This window comes from Ursus maritimus, unplaced genomic scaffold (genome assembly GCF_017311325.1).
Source record: "Ursus maritimus isolate PB19 unplaced genomic scaffold, ASM1731132v1 scaffold_16, whole genome shotgun sequence".
Lineage (NCBI taxonomy): Eukaryota > Metazoa > Chordata > Mammalia > Carnivora > Ursidae > Ursus > Ursus maritimus.
Window position 1 is genome coordinate 8,175,044 of NW_024424008.1, and position 16,319 is coordinate 8,191,362.

Below are 16,319 nucleotides of genomic sequence, written 5' to 3' on the forward strand. Positions count from 1 at the left end.
TCCCAAGAAATGAGCCTACAAAGGTGGACTGCAGTCTTGGCTGTCCCACTTGGATATTTGCTCTAAATTCTGAAAAGCGATCTTCCTTTCTGGTGTTTATCACACTCTGTAATAGGCGCGTGCATTACTTATCTCACCCATCCTATCAGCAGTGCTTCCATCCCCGCAGATCTCGGGAGGAGATCTTGTTTGTCGCTGTACCACCAGCACCTAGGACAAGGCACGCTGGATGGACGGATTTGAAGGCCTGAAGTCCCAAAGGTTTACCAGCCATGGAACTTTCAGTGTGGGCAGCCAGTCACAGAATAGAAGGCCCAGGATGGCACCCTAAGGAAGGGTGTGCCCAAGGGCCTGTGTCCTGTTTGTATTCAGCCCTCTGTCCTCACACGCTGCACTGAGGTCCCAAACCCAGTGACCTCACTGCTATTCCTCCCGGGTGGAGGTAACATGATTCCTGCCCCTCCTTCAGCCCTGGTCTCTGGGTGGGTGCCTCCCCATCCTTCTGTTTGTTCCCTTCACCTGCCCACATCTCAGGACAGCCCATCTTTCACTTGAACCTGAGAGGTGAATTGCTGCCTGCTGGCCTCCTGACTAATATAGGACCTCCCACCTGGATCTGCCTATTTGGTTCGATTAGTTCAGCACATTTCCCAGAACAAAGAACCAACCAGCCTAGCCCGTGAACAGCACTCCCGTGTGCCTGCTCTAGGGAAGGCATGTGCAACCTGGCTTCTTGGGGGCCCCAGAGTCTGATTCTGACTTCCTGTCCCTCCAGAAGAACTCCTGTGGGCAGCGTCTGTTGAGACAGAGGCACCCGCAGCAAGGTGACATTGACTGGCACGGTGAACCAAGACCACAGAACAAAACAGGCCTCAAGACCGAACATGGTCGCACCCCACCTCGGCAAGGTGGGTGGCAAGGCTGTGGGAAACCAGGAAACTGCACTGCTCAGGGCGGGCCTCCTGAAGGGCTGGGAAGGGCCTGGTTGGGAACCACGGGGTGCTGGAAAGGCAGGGAGAAGAGGGAGGAGAAGTTTAGCTCGGGAGACAGTTGAACAAAGGCTTGGCTGGAGGAAGTGGGCTTCCTGAGGGCAGGAGCGAGGGCAGGGACTTGGTGGGGCACACCGTGGTCCGTGGCAGGCTGTCCCTTGGCCTCCCTCAGGACATAGCCTCTCACCCTACCCTAGCCAGGATCAAGGCTCCCACATTCCCTCACAAGGTATCCCACCTTCCCCTAGTTTGGGCTGCCTGTCAGCCCAACGGTTTCACTTCCCTTGCTAACCGCACCTGCCCAGACCACAGCCATAGTAAGGCCCGGGTTTCAGGTCTCATTTCCTCCACAGCTCTAGACTCCTAAAGTTTCAATTTCTCAATAGGGGTTGGGCCTGACACTGACATAGGTCCCCTCCATCGTTTGTCACCGTCTCTCCCCCAGCCTGGCTCCTCTGCCTTCCTAGCAACAAGAGCAAGCCTTCTGATAGGCTATTCTGGCCATGCAGTCCTCTGCTGCAGACACTTCTATGGCTCCCCCCACCCTACAAATTAAGCCCCACATTCTTAACATGACATTCCAGGCCCCTCACTGCAGGACTCCTGCCAGCCTCCCTGACCTCATCAGCTTCACCATTTTAGACATGCTTTGTTCCCAACACAACATATATATGCATTTTTCCAGAACTCATCAGGTTCTTTTAGCAACTTCACACTTCTGAATATGCTGTTCCCTCTGCTTTCAGCCTTTCCCCCTTTCCTCTGCCTGATAAACTCAAATTTACTCTTCAACCCCCCCGCCCCCCGCCAAAAACCCTGCTTCTTCCTGACATTAGGTCAGAATTAATGCTCCTGTTCTAGTTTCAGATCTTGATGATAGCATTAAGTTCTGGTTGACCAGACTTCTATTTAGTTATGTCTTTCTGAACTCCCCTTCCTTTCAAGTCTGGCCCAGCTGGATTGCTTTTTTTGCTATGTGACCTTGGGCAAGTCACTTAACCTTCTCTGGAGCTCTCCCTGAGCCTCTCTGAGGCTGGGTTAGGTGCTCTCTGTTGAGAGTTTTTCAGCACCTGTATGCACGTCGATAATCATGATTTATCCTGTGATTCTGTAACTATCCCCCACCAGACTATGAATCCCTTGCTGACAAGGTAACAGGCCAGATTTCCTTCCAACCAAATTGTCTCTGTATTCCCAATGCCCACCATTCCGGAAATACTTAGGGCACAGGCAAATTTAATCCCAGTTCCATGATTGCAAGTAGGGAAACGGAGCCCAAAGAGGCACAGAGATTTGCCCAGGGACGTGAATCAGCTTCAGGGCTTTTTCCTCTGCCCGCCCCCAAGTCCTTGGGCCAGCCTACTCTCCAGGGACCTCCCCTGGCCTGTGGCCAACCTCTGGACCAGAGAACGGGCCTGCACAAGGCCTCACCTGTTGCTGTCCCATGGGCTTTCAAGGTAGAAGCGGCCAGATGCTCAGTTTTACTTCCCTCCTGGCTGCAGAGCGCTGAAAGCAACTGTCAGACCTCAGGCACTTCCGTTGTGCTCGCAGCCAGCCTTCCTTTTCACTCCTTCCGTAGGCAGCAAGCATACCAAGGGCAACCGCCTCTGTGCCAGCTCCTGGGGCATTCTGTTTCTCCTTAGGGGGCGCAGCCCAGACACCTTTGTGGTGGACTTCCCCTAAGGACAGTCTCTACCCTTGGGAGTTTGTGGCAGAAAAGCCTCATTACCCAAAACCCCAGAAGACTGGAGTCTGGGCCTTGATGAAACCTATGACCTGTATGGTTGGGGAGTGAAAGGCCACACGTGAGGAAGCTTCTGCAGAATCATAAACTCTCAGAACCCTTGATGGAATTTGTTCGCTTTGCAGATAGGGAGACTGGGGCCCAGAAAGGGATTTTCCTAGAGCAGAAATTCAGTGATCTACCCAGGAGCATTTACTTGACCCTGAGCTAAACGATCCCAATCTGGGTTGCGCTTAAGTGCTTCTGCCAGTGTAATATTGCTTTGTTTTTCTCTCTCCCTTCTACCGGCCCATCAGGTGCTTTTCTCCCAGTGCCTGCCTGCAACGGCAACTTCTCAACCCCCAGCAAGGCTGCCCGCTAACCCTTAATGCACTTACAACAAGATCACCAAAGCCATAATACTAATGTGTAAAATATGAATAAATGGCTCAGACCAAGTGCCTGAGGAACATCTTTGGGATGCCCAGGGGCCTTTTATACTTAAAGTCTGGTTTCTGTGGCCTTTCCTCAGCAGAGAGAAAAGTCCAGGGACAAAGATGGGGCTTGGGAATGTATTTTCACTGCTCTTTATCAGTCCTTCTCCCCAGCTCACACTTAATCCACAGGTGCTTGGAGGGTGCTTTTGGAAGGAAGACAATAGCTTGCCCTCTGCTTCTCTCGCTTTGGTAACTTATATCATCCTGAAGGCTAGGGGGGCAGGGCATAAAAGATCAGGCAGTTCAACCTGGAGTCCAATTCGGACATCATTTCTCCACCTTTTTTTTTTTCTCCACCACCTTTATTGGGCTCCTGCCAGATCCGGTGCTTGCTGCATGAAGATCCGACAGGGGCTCGTCTTCAGGGAACTCACCACCTGAGGCTGGAGACAGACATGTAAAGAGTGTGTCATGTGCCCAGGTGAAACAGTGACCAGGTTTCTCCGGGAAGAAGGTGCTTTCCCAGGATCTTGAAGGATGAATTCACCAGAGAAGGAAGGGAAGGGCTCCAAAGAGCTCTCTATATTCCTACACCGAGAGCCTGCCATCAAGCAGTCCCCTCGTAGATCAGGCTCCCTGGCTTCTGCACAACCTTTTGCTTTTCCCCCAGGTGTTATTTACTCACCTTGTTGTCAACCAACTTATCACACACTTCATCTGTGAAGATGCTATGCTGGGCCTTGCGTACTCCTGTCCTCAAGGAGCCCCCAGCAGAGAGAGACAATGACCACCCACTGTGGACAGGTGGTGTTGGGCGAGGACAGAACCGGAGAGCTAGCAAAGTCACCTGACCTATTCTGGGAGGTCAGGGAAGACTTTCTGTGCAAAGATTTATGACCCGGAATCTGAGATATGGAATCTCCCTTGACCCTCCTGACATTTCTCTAAGGTAGGTCCTATTTTCTCCATTGTAAAGGTGATAAAATTGAGGCCCTGAAAATGTCAGTGCCTTACCCAAGATCATGTGGTTAGTAAGAGGGAGGGGGCTGTTGTGGGGTGTGTTGACCCCTGGACACCTGGCAGCAGAGGGTGGCTCCACTGGAAGGGCTGAGCCTGGAGAATGGAACCAGCGGTGGGATATTCAGAGGCATGGAGGGAGGAGCAGAAGCTGAGAGCCCAGAGCTGGGTGGAACCAGCAGGACATGCCATCTTCCCCACACACAGTGGAGCAGAGGAGCAGATAGGAATTCCCAACAGGCCATCAGGTCATGGCTTCAGAACAGCAGAGCTGGCTCAGTCCTTGGACACCATCTCATTCAGCTCCCATGAAACTGAGAATCAACCAGAGCAATTGATGAGGACATACAGTATCACAGTGGCTGGCCCTGGACAAGAAGCCCAGCTCTGTCCCCCAGCCCAAGTCTCCGTGCACAGCCTTGGCTGCCACTGCACCATTAATCCAATCTATGTCTACTTAAGTGTGCTCTGGCTTAGACACTCTTCTGGGGACCAGAGGGACCACAGGGATCTTCCGCACCACTGCTGTCAGGGGGTTTACAGGAGTTTAACTGGAGTGGGGAGTCAGATCTGGTTTACAGACTGCAGGCAGCATATGAGAAGCGAGGGGACCACAGGCATAAATAGAGTGCTGGGGAGTGAGGTGGAGAGGACATTCGTGTCTGAGTGTCCCAGGCACATCTTGGACCTCAGTTCTCCCATCTGTTCCAAGAAGGGACTGTTGTCAACAATGTCTGAGATCTCTCCGTTCGGGCAGTCAGGCCTCTCCCCGCGCCTGCCTTGGGAGGTAGGCTGGGTGGTGGGAGCAAAGGAAGTGGCTTGAGCTGCTTGACCCATTACCAGCAGAGAAATCACAGACTCAGCTCTCAGACATCTGGGAGGCGTTGGGCAGCCGGAGTATTTTTAGAAGGCCAGAGGCAGACATGCCCGGAATCCTGGGCGTTGCTGAGCCAAAGAAATTGGGAGGCCAGCAGAGGGTGAACCAAAAAAGGTGGCCTCTGTGCTGGTTCTTCCTTCCTCAAGGTCTGCCCAGCTTCCCTGTCCCTGGAGGCCAGTGCCCAGGCCTATGGTGCGCAAGCTCTGGTGTCCCTGACTTGCCGTTGATCACTGATCTGCTTCCTGATGTGGAGTCAGATGCAGAGCTGTTACAGGGCCTCGGGGGAAGGATGTTCGTCTGCAGCATTTCATCTACTTTAATACCTTCGGCTCGCCCTTTGAGTGCTTTCTCTGGTCCAGGTGAGCTGCTGGGCCCTAGGGAGAGCACAGATGGTAATAACACCCCGAGATCACTTTGGCAGAGGAGGACAAATGGGCCTGGGGGAGCTTGGAGGAGGCCTGTGGGTTTCCCAGGGCCGCCACAAGGACCACATCATTATCTATGGACAAAAATGTAAGCTGCAAGTTAGGGGGCAAGCTCTGGGTTATAACTAAAGGGTGATTATCAGTCTTTCTAGAGCCATACCTTTCCTCTTGCATTATTTCTGAAAGATGTCTCAGATTTGGAGTAAAGGGTAGATGATCTTTTCAGCTCTGGACCTACCAACTACCAGAAAAATCTGTCCGGCTTACAGGGGCAGCTCTAACAAATGGATGCCCCTGCCCCCCTCCCCAGCCCATTCCCCTCAGACCCTCCTGGCAAGTGCACTCCTTTGTATTATAGATGAAGACCCAAGGCCCAGAAAGGGGCATGTCCAACTCAGGATCCCTCAGGAAGGCCTCAGGAAGGACTCTGACCTCTGTCCGGAACCTGCAGATTTCCACGTAGTCAAAACCACGGGAAAGACACTCCCAAGCCCCGTCACAGGGCAAGGGCTGAGGTGTGGGGTGAGCAGAGGGCAGGAGTCCAGCCCCACACTGTGTCCCATCACAACTGACTCTGCAGCTTAGAGCTGGCCTGTTCCCACCCCCTCCCCGAGACCATCTGTCCTTCCAGCCCAGGAATTCCTAAAACCAGGCTCCTCAGTTTCTTGAGGGTTTCCAGCCTCAGTCACAAGTGGCTACAAATATTCTACCTGAATTTTTAAATGCAGTATCTTCGCTTTAATGATAATCTAAACAAATTAATATGAGAATATTCTAGCTTAGTGGGAATGCAGAGCATCTCATAAAAGAAGCAGCTCTAAGTGTCAGTGTTGGTATCTGGGTTTATCAGCAAACTCGTGCCAAAGAATCCCCTAAAGAGACCACATTTAACTTCAGTGCAGTGTCTCAGCCTAACCTACCAAGCCAGAGACTCATTGCTCTACTAAAATGCTCCTTTCTTTCTTTCTTTCTTTCTTTCTTTCTTTCTTTTTTCTTTCTTTCTTTCTTTCTTTCTTTCTTTCTTTTTTTTTAAGATTTTATTTATTCATAAGAGACAGAGAAAGAGAGAGAGAAGGAGGCAGAGGGAGAGGCAGGCTCCCCGCTGAGCAGGGAGCCCAGTGTGGGACTCGATCCCAACACCCGGGGATCATGACCTGAGCCGAAGGCAGATGCTTTACCGACTGAGCCAACCAGGTGCCCCTAAAATGCTTATTTCTTTCCTGCAAGATCCTGGGCAGAGAAAGAAGGCTCTCAGTTGGGATCAGAAGGCCTGAGTCTAATTTTGTCTCTGTTCCCAGCTCATGGAATAGCCTTGGATAACTCCTTACCTGGGTCTAGGTATGGGACTAGATTTCTTCGTTTGTAAAATGGTCAGCTTGGGTTAGACAATCCCTATGACCTCATCTGGCTCTCACAAGACAAGATTCCAAATTGTGATGAGCTACCCTCTTATCCCCGCCCATCCCCCAGCCCCTACTCTCCACCCACCACATATCATACCCCCCCCCCCAGTGCTGTACTGGGCTCCTGGGAAAAGACATGGGCGGAGAAGTGGAGCCTCCAGGAAAGCAGGTATCAGGCAAAAATAAAGGATGCCACCCAAGGGGGTCTGGAGGTCATCAGGAAGAAGGCCACCAGGCCAAAGAGAATTCTTACAACCAGTCACACTGCCAGCTAAGACACAACCTCAAAGCCTGGAGGTTCCTCCCAGGGTGGTGAGATTCCACATCCTGGACTCCTACAAGGTCAGGGAGCTTAGTACTCACTGGTGTGGGGTTCACCTCTGAGGCTCCCCAACAGGCCATATCCATTCCACCCGACCCATCCCTCCATTGAGGGACCTGAGCCACCCTCTCCTCTACCCACTCCTTTCCCGGCTCACACTGGGGCCTCAAGGCACAGGGGCCCCAGGCGGTGCTGGACTTACTTTCTCTGACCTGCTCGCCATTCTCTATCTCCCACCACTTGGACCTGCCCAATTCCCATAGATTGCCTAGATTTCAAATTAGGAGTCCCCCTGTCAGGAAGCCCTCCCAGATCCCCCACCCCAGGCAGGGTCAGGCTCTTCATCCCTCACCCCATGGTCAGTATTAACCTCTGCTGCTGATCCACTGTAAATATTTTCTGTCCGTCTCTCCCTCCAGACTCCCTGCTGCCTGTGTTAATTCAGACATTGTGCAGATGACATTCTCTTGTAGCTGAGAGCTTTTTACTTTAACAGAACTTTTTGGGAATCAGCTCTCTGCTGGGTGCTGCTTTGTGAGGAGCTGTGCTAGAGGTTAACTCTGGCCCTCCGGCCTTTTTCATCAGAGTAGTTCTGGTGTAAACTTGCTGTTTGCCCCCCAGGGCTGGGAGTGGGGGTCTATTAAACCTCTCTGCCTTGCTGGGAAAAAGTTTGAAGTTCTGTCCCTTGACCAGGGAGTTTTTAGGCCTTGTAGAGCCGCTGGAGTAGGAGGAAGTGTCTGCGGGCCCCCTGACCTGGGCCCCAGGCGTGCATGCCCGCTCAATCAGTGTTCACGAGAGGCTTGGCAGGCTCTTGACAGTTTGAGGACTAGACAATTGAACCCGGGCACCCTGCAATGCTGTCCCATCAATTTGTTCTGTCTTGTCACCCTTTACCTGAAGGGGTCTCTTGGGGACACAGGCTAGAGGAGTGGACAAGCGCACTGTCAGATGGGAGGGGAGAGCACAATAGGGTAAGGGAGGCCAGGGGAGGGAGTATAGGTAGGGAAATGCTTGGGGTAGGTAGGGCATCCCCGCCAGACCTGGGTGGGAGTGGCTGCCTCTTCCCCTGGCTGTGGGACCACCCTAACTTTCAGTAGCTTGATCCCCATCCAGTCCCAGCTGAAGAGGCTTCAGAGCCCAGAGGTCATAGGTCATCACTTCCCAGAGAAACACTGCAGGTCTCAGGGTGGTCTGTTCTCAGCACCCCAGTCCAGGGGAAGGGGCACTGAGCAGTGAGTCAGGAAAGTATACGACTTTGGGCAGGTCATGCCTCATCTGTGAGCTTCAGTTTTCCCATCTGTACAGTAAAAAATGGACTCTGTAACCCCTAGAAGCCCTCCAGTTAAGACAGTATATAGGCAGGATGAAGTGGAAGAAACTGTCCCTTCATGCAGGCTGCTAGCTGGGTGCTCCCGCATATCTCATCCCATCTCATCTCCAAGCCACAGAGCAAGAAAAAAATATCTCTGCCCAAGTACAGCTAATGGAACCGAGGGCACAGGCGGCTCAGACCCCTTCAAAAATCATGCCTTTGGGCAGGGAGGGCCTTAGAATTGAAGTGAGGCTACCAAATTTTTGCTCTAGGCAAAGAAGAGTGGCTTGAATAGGGTTTGTTTTTTGGTAAAATATAGAACAAAGAATTTATCATTTTAACCATTGTCAGGTGTGCAATTTGGTGCCATTAAGTACATTCATGATGTTGTATAACCATCACGACTATGTATTTCCAGATTTTTCCATCGTCCCAAACAGAAACTCTGTACCCTTCAAACTAACAATAATTCCCCATGCCCCTTCCCCTCCCAGTCCCTGGTACCCTGTTATTCTACATTCTGTCTCTATGAATTTGCCTGTTCTAGTACCTCATGTAAGTGGAATCATCCTATATTTGCCCCTTTTTGTCTGGTGTATTTCACTTAACATAATGTCTTCAAGGTTCACGCTGTAGCAGGTGTCAGAACTTCGTTCCTTTTTAAGGCTGAATAGTATTCCTTTGTATGGATGGATCACAATTTGTTTATCCATTCATCTGTTGATAGACACTTGAGTTGTTTTCATCTTTTGGCTCTTATGAATATTGCTGCCATGAACACGGGTATACAAATATCTGTTTGAGAGGTGCCTGGGTGGCTCAGTCGGTTAAGCATCTGCCTTCGGCTCAGGTCATGATCCCAGGGTGCTGGGATCGAGCCCCACGTCAGGCTCCCTGCTCAGTGCGGAGTCTGCTTCTCCCTCTCCTCCCCGTTTATGCTCTCTCTTGCTATCTCTGTCTCTCTCTCTCTCTCTCTCAAAGAAATAAGTAAAATCTTTGGGGAGCCTGGGTAGCTCAGTCGTTAAGCGTCTGGCTTCAGCTCAGGGCGTGATCCCAGAGTCCTGGGGTCGAGCCCCACATTGGGCTCCTCCGCTGGGAGCCTGCTTCTTCCTCCCCCATTCCTCCTGGTTGTGTTTCCTCTCTCACTGGCTGTCTCTCTCTCTCTGTCAAATAAATAAATAAAATCTTAAAAAAAAAAAAGAAAGAAAGAAAATCTTCAAAAAAAAAAAAAAAAACCGAAAACAAAAACTAAACAAATATCTGTTTGATTCTCAGCTTTCAAATCTTTTGGTTATGTACCTGGAAGTAAAATTGCTGGATCATATGATAATTCTATGTTTAACTCTTTGAGGAAACACCAAACTGTTTTTCACAGTGGCTGCACCATTTCACATTCCCACCAGCAATGCGTGAGGGTTCCGGTTTCTCCTGGGGACACAGGCTGAAGATACTTGTTATTTTCCTTTTTATTATTTTATGTAATAATAGCCGTCCTGATGAGTATGGTGGTATCTCATTGTGGTCGGCCTGGAATTTTTTTTTTTTTTAACAATTTTAGCTTGTAGAGCCCTTTTGTCAGAGAAGTTACCCAAAGGCCACGTGATGTCTGGGAGAGGAGCTGGCGGTAGTTACTTGGCGGCGAGATGGGCTGGTGAGGTGAATGTGCGTGAGGGGTGCTCATGTGTGAGAGTCTTTTCTCTTGGTCTTTCCTTCCCTGCCCTGCCCTACCCAAAAGTCCTTAAGGTCTTTATGAGGAACCTGGTGGCACAGTGTAAAATGTCCCTGACTCACGGTCACTGAAGTCACTTCCCTTCTGGGGTACTAACTGGAGGAGGCCAAGTGTAACAGTGGCAGGAAGCTTCTCATTTTTTGTCCTTGGGGCAGGACTTTGCCAAGGAGGAGGCCCTCTCTGTTTTGGCAGTCACTTGAGGTTATCAGATGTAAATAGGCCTTGGCAGAACAAAACAGGACCCTGTGTGGCCTGACAAAGGCTGCTTCTTCCAAGATCCAACGGGGATGCAGAGCCCAGCAGAAAGGAGCTTCCTGGGTACAGATGGAAGAAGGCCCAGCCCCTGCCCTGGAGAGGTCCAAAGTTGGTCAACTCTCTCCCCAGATAACCATCCCCAATAAACGTCACTGGGGAGCGAGAAAGGGTCGTTGGGTCCCCAAGGGGAACTCCGTGGTGTGGGAAAGGAGTCTTGTACTGGTGCAAGACTCAATTTTGCTGCTGAAGACTGAGAAGACCTTTTGAACTTTCCTCCTGGAGAAAATTGCCTGAGCTCAGGAATGTGGATGAGAGCTGGGGCCCTGGAGTCCTGCGTTCGTGGCTGCCGGGGCTCTGAGCAGCGAGCTGGGGCAAGGCGGGTGCTCAGCAGGAATCTGGAGTGAAATGAGCTAGCCCAGGGGGGTTGAGCAGTCCCAGGAAGCAGGAGAAAAGGCCCCCAGAGGGGCAGACTGGATTTCCTCTTGATAAGATCTTGAGGGAGCTCAAGCAACTAATGGGGGAGAAGTAGGAACATAATTTGTGCCATAAGCTGGGAGAGTGACCAGACCAGCTACATGTAGTTCTCAAGGTCTTGGCTTCTCTAGCTCCCGGAAGTGGGGCAGGGTGAGGGGCACCAGACAAGTGTATTATCCCTTTCCGAACTCAGCTTAAGACAACCCTGGGGAATGTCTCTGAGCCTCTTGCCTTACTTTGGTTCCCTACAAGTCCTTCTCAGATACCCTTCAAGAGCTCCCTGGCTGTTCCTTATCCTCAGCATTCCACCATGCCCCCTGCCCAGGTCTGTAACCCAGCATAGTACTCAAGCGCTCAGGTTAGTTTCCATTCACACCCTTTATCAAAATTTATCCAACCTGTGCCCCGATCCCTCTGAACCTGACAGGGACACTGAACTCAGCTGGAGAAGCTGATGGCAATAGCAGTTGGTTAACCTAGCCCGAGAAGACAGTAATTTCTGCCTCCAGGTGAGGGGCCAAACAGACCAAGCCCCAGGTGTGACCTTTAGTTGCACTTCTCTGGCCAAGATGCTAAGTTCACACCTCCCATGAGTCCTGAAGCAGGTTATACCAGTCACCACGGGCATGTGCCTGGGCAGTCAAATTTGCCTAAGATGAAATCCTGATTATGCAAAAGGACTCTTTAGCCTACAAAATTTTCCACACCAAGCACACAAAAGAAAACATTTCTTCTTGACTACACTTAGAAGGAAAAGAAAGACAAGCAGGATAAAGGGCAAGATAAAAGAATACAATAGGAACCAAGGAACTGAATCCTACCAGCCATCAAACCTTCATTCAACCGCCCGCTTACCGCACTTTATGTTTGCTAATTCATTATTTCAACCAACCAACAATCTTCATTCAGCTAATCAAAGAATGAACAAGTCTTCACTCAAATACCTTTTATTCATTGGAGTGGCCAGTCAATTTCATTCATTCATTGATTCAATCACTTTCTTTAACCAATCAACCATCATCCAACCAACAAAGTATTAAGTAGTCATTCGGTCTTCATTCACTCAACTATGTATTCCAAACACCGAAGCTCAGGGCTGGGAGAGACCTCAAAGGCCACCTAGTTCAGCCAATTCCATCTTGTAGAAATCCTTTCCATTGCAACCTTGCCGGGTAGTCACCCAGGCTCTGTTGAACACCTCTAATAACGGAGAGCTCACTGTCTTCAAAGGCTGCCTGGACTGTTGTGGGACAGCTTTGGCTGGGAGAAAATATGTCTCAAGCTCCCTTGTAATATCCATATCTGTTTCTGTGTTGCTTTTCAGGACACTCAGAACAACTCGGTTCCTATGCTAAGGCAGTGTATCAGCAGGGACAGATGAAGATTGTGTCCTCTGGACTCCCTCCCTCCCTCACCTCACCCTTGTGGGAACTGTTCCCTCTTTGTTCCAGTCTCTCTCTTTGTTCCTATCTCTCCGGTCAGATAGGGCTCCCTTAGTCCAGGGCTCTCTCCGGGTTTGGGGATTGGAATGGGAGGTCACATTCCAGGTGTGATGGGACCAGCTCTGAGGTAAGGGGACGATCACCTCCAGTTCTGAACAGACTAAGACCCAGAGTGTTTCTCATGCCTGCTATTTTGCTGAAAGGGTCTCCCCTCACCCTGTTCCACATCCCCCCCCCCACCTTCCCTACAGGTGAGCACCCTAAGGGCAGCTGGTCCATGAACTTGCTAAAGACCCCAGAGATGGTCTGACCCAAAGCTCTGCCCAGACAGGGTCAACAGGGATTCGGTGGGCCAGCCAGTCCTTCTCTGAGGTCTGAGGAGAGAGCTAAACCATTGGAAGCAGGAGATGAGGCAGGAAGACAGAAAGAAGGAGGTAAGTAGATACTTGAGTCAGTACAGGCCACGAGAAAGCAGAGGCTGAGGGAAGAAAATGATCCACTACACCAGTCAGGTCGTGGGAGCAAGTGGCAGGAACAAACTGACCAATTTAAACAGAAAAATAATTTCTTACAAGGGACTGTAGGTGACTTGCAGAAACTGGTTTCCAGTTACAGGGTGACTTCGTGGTATATATTTGATTCTAAAGAATTACAGCACATGGCAGGAAAAGATGCATGTGTTTCAGAAAATTTAAAACCTCCCTTCCCCCATGCCTCCCAAGAAGATACATCCAGGTAGCTGGGGGGGTTTTGGCTTGCGGAGAACAGTCTTGTTCAGGGTGATGATGGCCTTTCCTAGATCACAGCCTCACCTCATGGGTAAGGAAGAGAAGCCCAGAGCTAACTGCGCCACAAAGAAGAGGGAGGTAAGAGAGGTGGGTGTAGGGCCTGGGGTCACTTGACGGGACCAAGAACTCCTGGGGGCTGTTAGATGTAAAACCCTACTCTATCTCTAGATCGAAATCTTCGCTACAACGTCCATTTCTCACTAAAACCTGTGTTGAAGATTGATTCCGGGATAATGCAGTGCTGAGACTTGCTCCTTGTGAAAGAATGTGAGTGGAGGTTGTGGGCCATTACACCTGCACTGTGTTTTGAGACCCTGCCCAGGGTTTTCAATGGTAAATTCAATTCTTAACTGAATTCGGGTTTCAGTCTTTACCCTAAATAAAGAGCCAAATGTTTTACAGTGTACCTAGAGTTAACAATACTGTACTGTGCGCTTAAAATTTTGCGAAGAGGGTAAATCTCACGTTAAATGTTCTTGCCACTATAGAAAATAAAAAGCCAAACATGTGCCCCCTCCCCCCCCATTGCTGCCAAAGTACCAGTGCAGGATGATCCAGCCAGAGCAGAGACGGCTTTGGAATATTAGCTCAACAGCAGCGGAAATCTGCGGTTGTGAAGTCAGCATTCTGGCACGATCAAAAATGGTTTTTCAAAAGGTATATTAATCAGGATCCTTTGTTTGTAAATCATGGAAATTCATCTCTAATGTGTTAAGCAAGTCAAACAAACAAACCCAAATACATAAACGGGAGGGTGGAATTATTGGCTCACTTGAATGTGAAATCCAAGAATAGTGCTAGCTTCAGGAATAGCTAGATCCAGGCACACAAGTTATCAGAGTTATCTCTATCCCACCACTTAGCCTTTCTCTGTTGGCTTCTCTTTCAGAATATGCTCCCCACTAATGGAAAGATGACCCCCAAGAGCTCCATCCTGATATCTTCAGCCCTACTGGAAAGAGCTTACTTTCCCATTCATTCTGAGGAAATGACCAGAACTGAGTCTCATGGGAGATCAATTGGATTATTTCCCCAGCCCTGGAGTTGGGAGGGTAGGGTCAGCCACACAGGAACTCCTTGAACTGAGAGTGTAGGCAGGAAAGTCTCCCAAAGGAAATGAGGGTGCTGATACCAAAAACGGGAACAGCAAAACAGCAGTCAGTGAAAAATTAAGATATACACCCTATGAAGTGAGCTCAGGAGACTGATGTAAAAAAACAAAACCCAAAAAACAAAACAACACCAAACTTCCTTGTGTGACCCCAGGCTGGAAATTGATGTTTAATCCAGCCATGAAGGACGCATGATTTATTAGGAAACTACAGTGTCTCCAGGAAGGGGCGAGGTGGACTGGGGCAGATCCCCTTGGCTGATTTGGGCCCCCACTCCCTCCCCTTTTAGCTTTAGCTTCAGAGACAGGATTTCCTGGAGCAGGAGCTGCCGCTGTGGAGCCGGCTCCCAGACAAGTTGAAATCTCTGGTCAAGGCCGCATGCTACCAGACAGGAGAGATGTTCGCAATGAGCACAGCCCCAGGGACAAGAGAAGAGGATGCTGACCGCCTCTGAAGTGTTACAGGGTGGTGGGAGACAGGGAGATAAGTGGCAAAAATTAAGAGGCTTTAGGCTCTGGCAGTAGGACTCAAATTCCAGGCCACAGATCAATGCCTCCATCTCTGGGCAGGAATGACAATTGCCACCTACAGGGAGATGCAGTGAAGGGGGGAGGTGCCAGGATTCACAGGACTTACAGACAGCAAGGAGACAGGTGCTCCCCACACGTGTTAAGACTGAAGAGACCCGTGCTATGAGCCAAGGGACAAGATGGGACAAGATGCACTTGATGGCAGCCTGGAGAATCTGGCCCTGCTAGGACAGCTGCAACTGAGGAGACCTTACGGACAAAGGTAGAATTCCCTGGATTTCCCATGCGGGATATCTTTTGTTCTCTCCCCTTCCCCTGCTCTCTGGCCCAGGAAGCTGACCTGTGTAGACTTAATTAACAGGAGCCCTGTGCTTCTGGCTCAGGTTGGGTTTGGCCAATGGAGAGTCCCAGCTGGAGATACGAAGAGGGAAGGAGAGCGAGGTCAAGTGTTTCTTCCCTTGGCTCCCTTCTTGTGGCAGAGCCTTGGGCTGGCTCTGCCCTCAACTAAAGGTCACTCTTCCTCTCAAGGAGGCCTACTCCACGTGACTCTCATTCCACCTTCCGGTCACCACTCCCCTCCTCCACCTTGGCCATTCAGGCCTAGAGGGGGTGACAGCTCTAGGTTCTGGGACTTGAGGCTCCCCTGCACTTTGTAAACGGTCACTATAATAAAGAAAACCTCCTTCCATTTTCACTCCAGCGGGCCATCTGTTTGTTGGTGGGACCCTGAATGATACTGTCCCCGAAATTCTCCCTTTTAACTTAGCAGGAGGAGGAAGAGGGGGAGATGAGGACAGTCCTCAGAGAATAAGAAAGTGCAGCAGGGTTTTGGCTGGGTCCGCAGAAGGGATGTAGATACTCGCAGCCCCCAGCTTCTGAACACAGGCTAAAGTCCTGGACATCCTTTTTTTCTGCTAGGAAGAGTCTGGTACCCAGGGGGATTGGCACTTGCTGGCACCTAACAGGTCCCTATACTTGCTGGTCACATTGGAAGGCCGACTAAGGAATTCCAAGGACTCATACGAGTTTGAAACACTCACCGTGACCAAGAAGGTCATCTGTGGCAGACATGCCTCTGAGTGAACGACTAAATGCCTCATTTTTCCCCTTCCCAAGAGAGGAGGCTCTGGGAGCTGAGGCAAGCAGGGACTTCCTCATGCTGGGACGGGGGATGGAGCTTGTCTCTGAGGGCAGAGGAAGTGAGAGAGAGGATCCAGGCTGAAAAATCCACCAGCTCACCAGGCCCCTTTTAATGCTATTGCTTCTACATTTCAACCAACAGTGGCTCCAAATCTCCCTCGTTTCTCTTCCCCATCAAAGCTCAGTGTGTGTATATGAGGCCTGGGGGAGGGAGAATGGAAGCATCTGGGAGGCTCCCTTGAGGAGACTGGGGGAGGGGAGCTCCTGCCACCAGACGCTTACTGAGCTAGAACCCCACAGGCTCATCCTGGTGGTGCTGCTGGAATAAAGTACGGTGAGAAAGC

At 50.5% G+C, this 16,319-nt stretch overlaps 1 long non-coding RNA gene across 1 annotated transcript; it reads left to right on the top strand.

The window, feature by feature from the left end:
* Positions 1 to 336: 336 nt before the first annotated feature.
* LOC121102847 lies at positions 337 to 5,413 on the top strand. Its single transcript, XR_005834945.1, has 3 exons — positions 337 to 908; positions 3,530 to 4,098; positions 5,190 to 5,413. It is a non-coding gene; the product is annotated as an uncharacterized LOC121102847 (long non-coding RNA).
* The last annotated feature ends 10,906 nt before the right edge of the window (positions 5,414 to 16,319 follow it).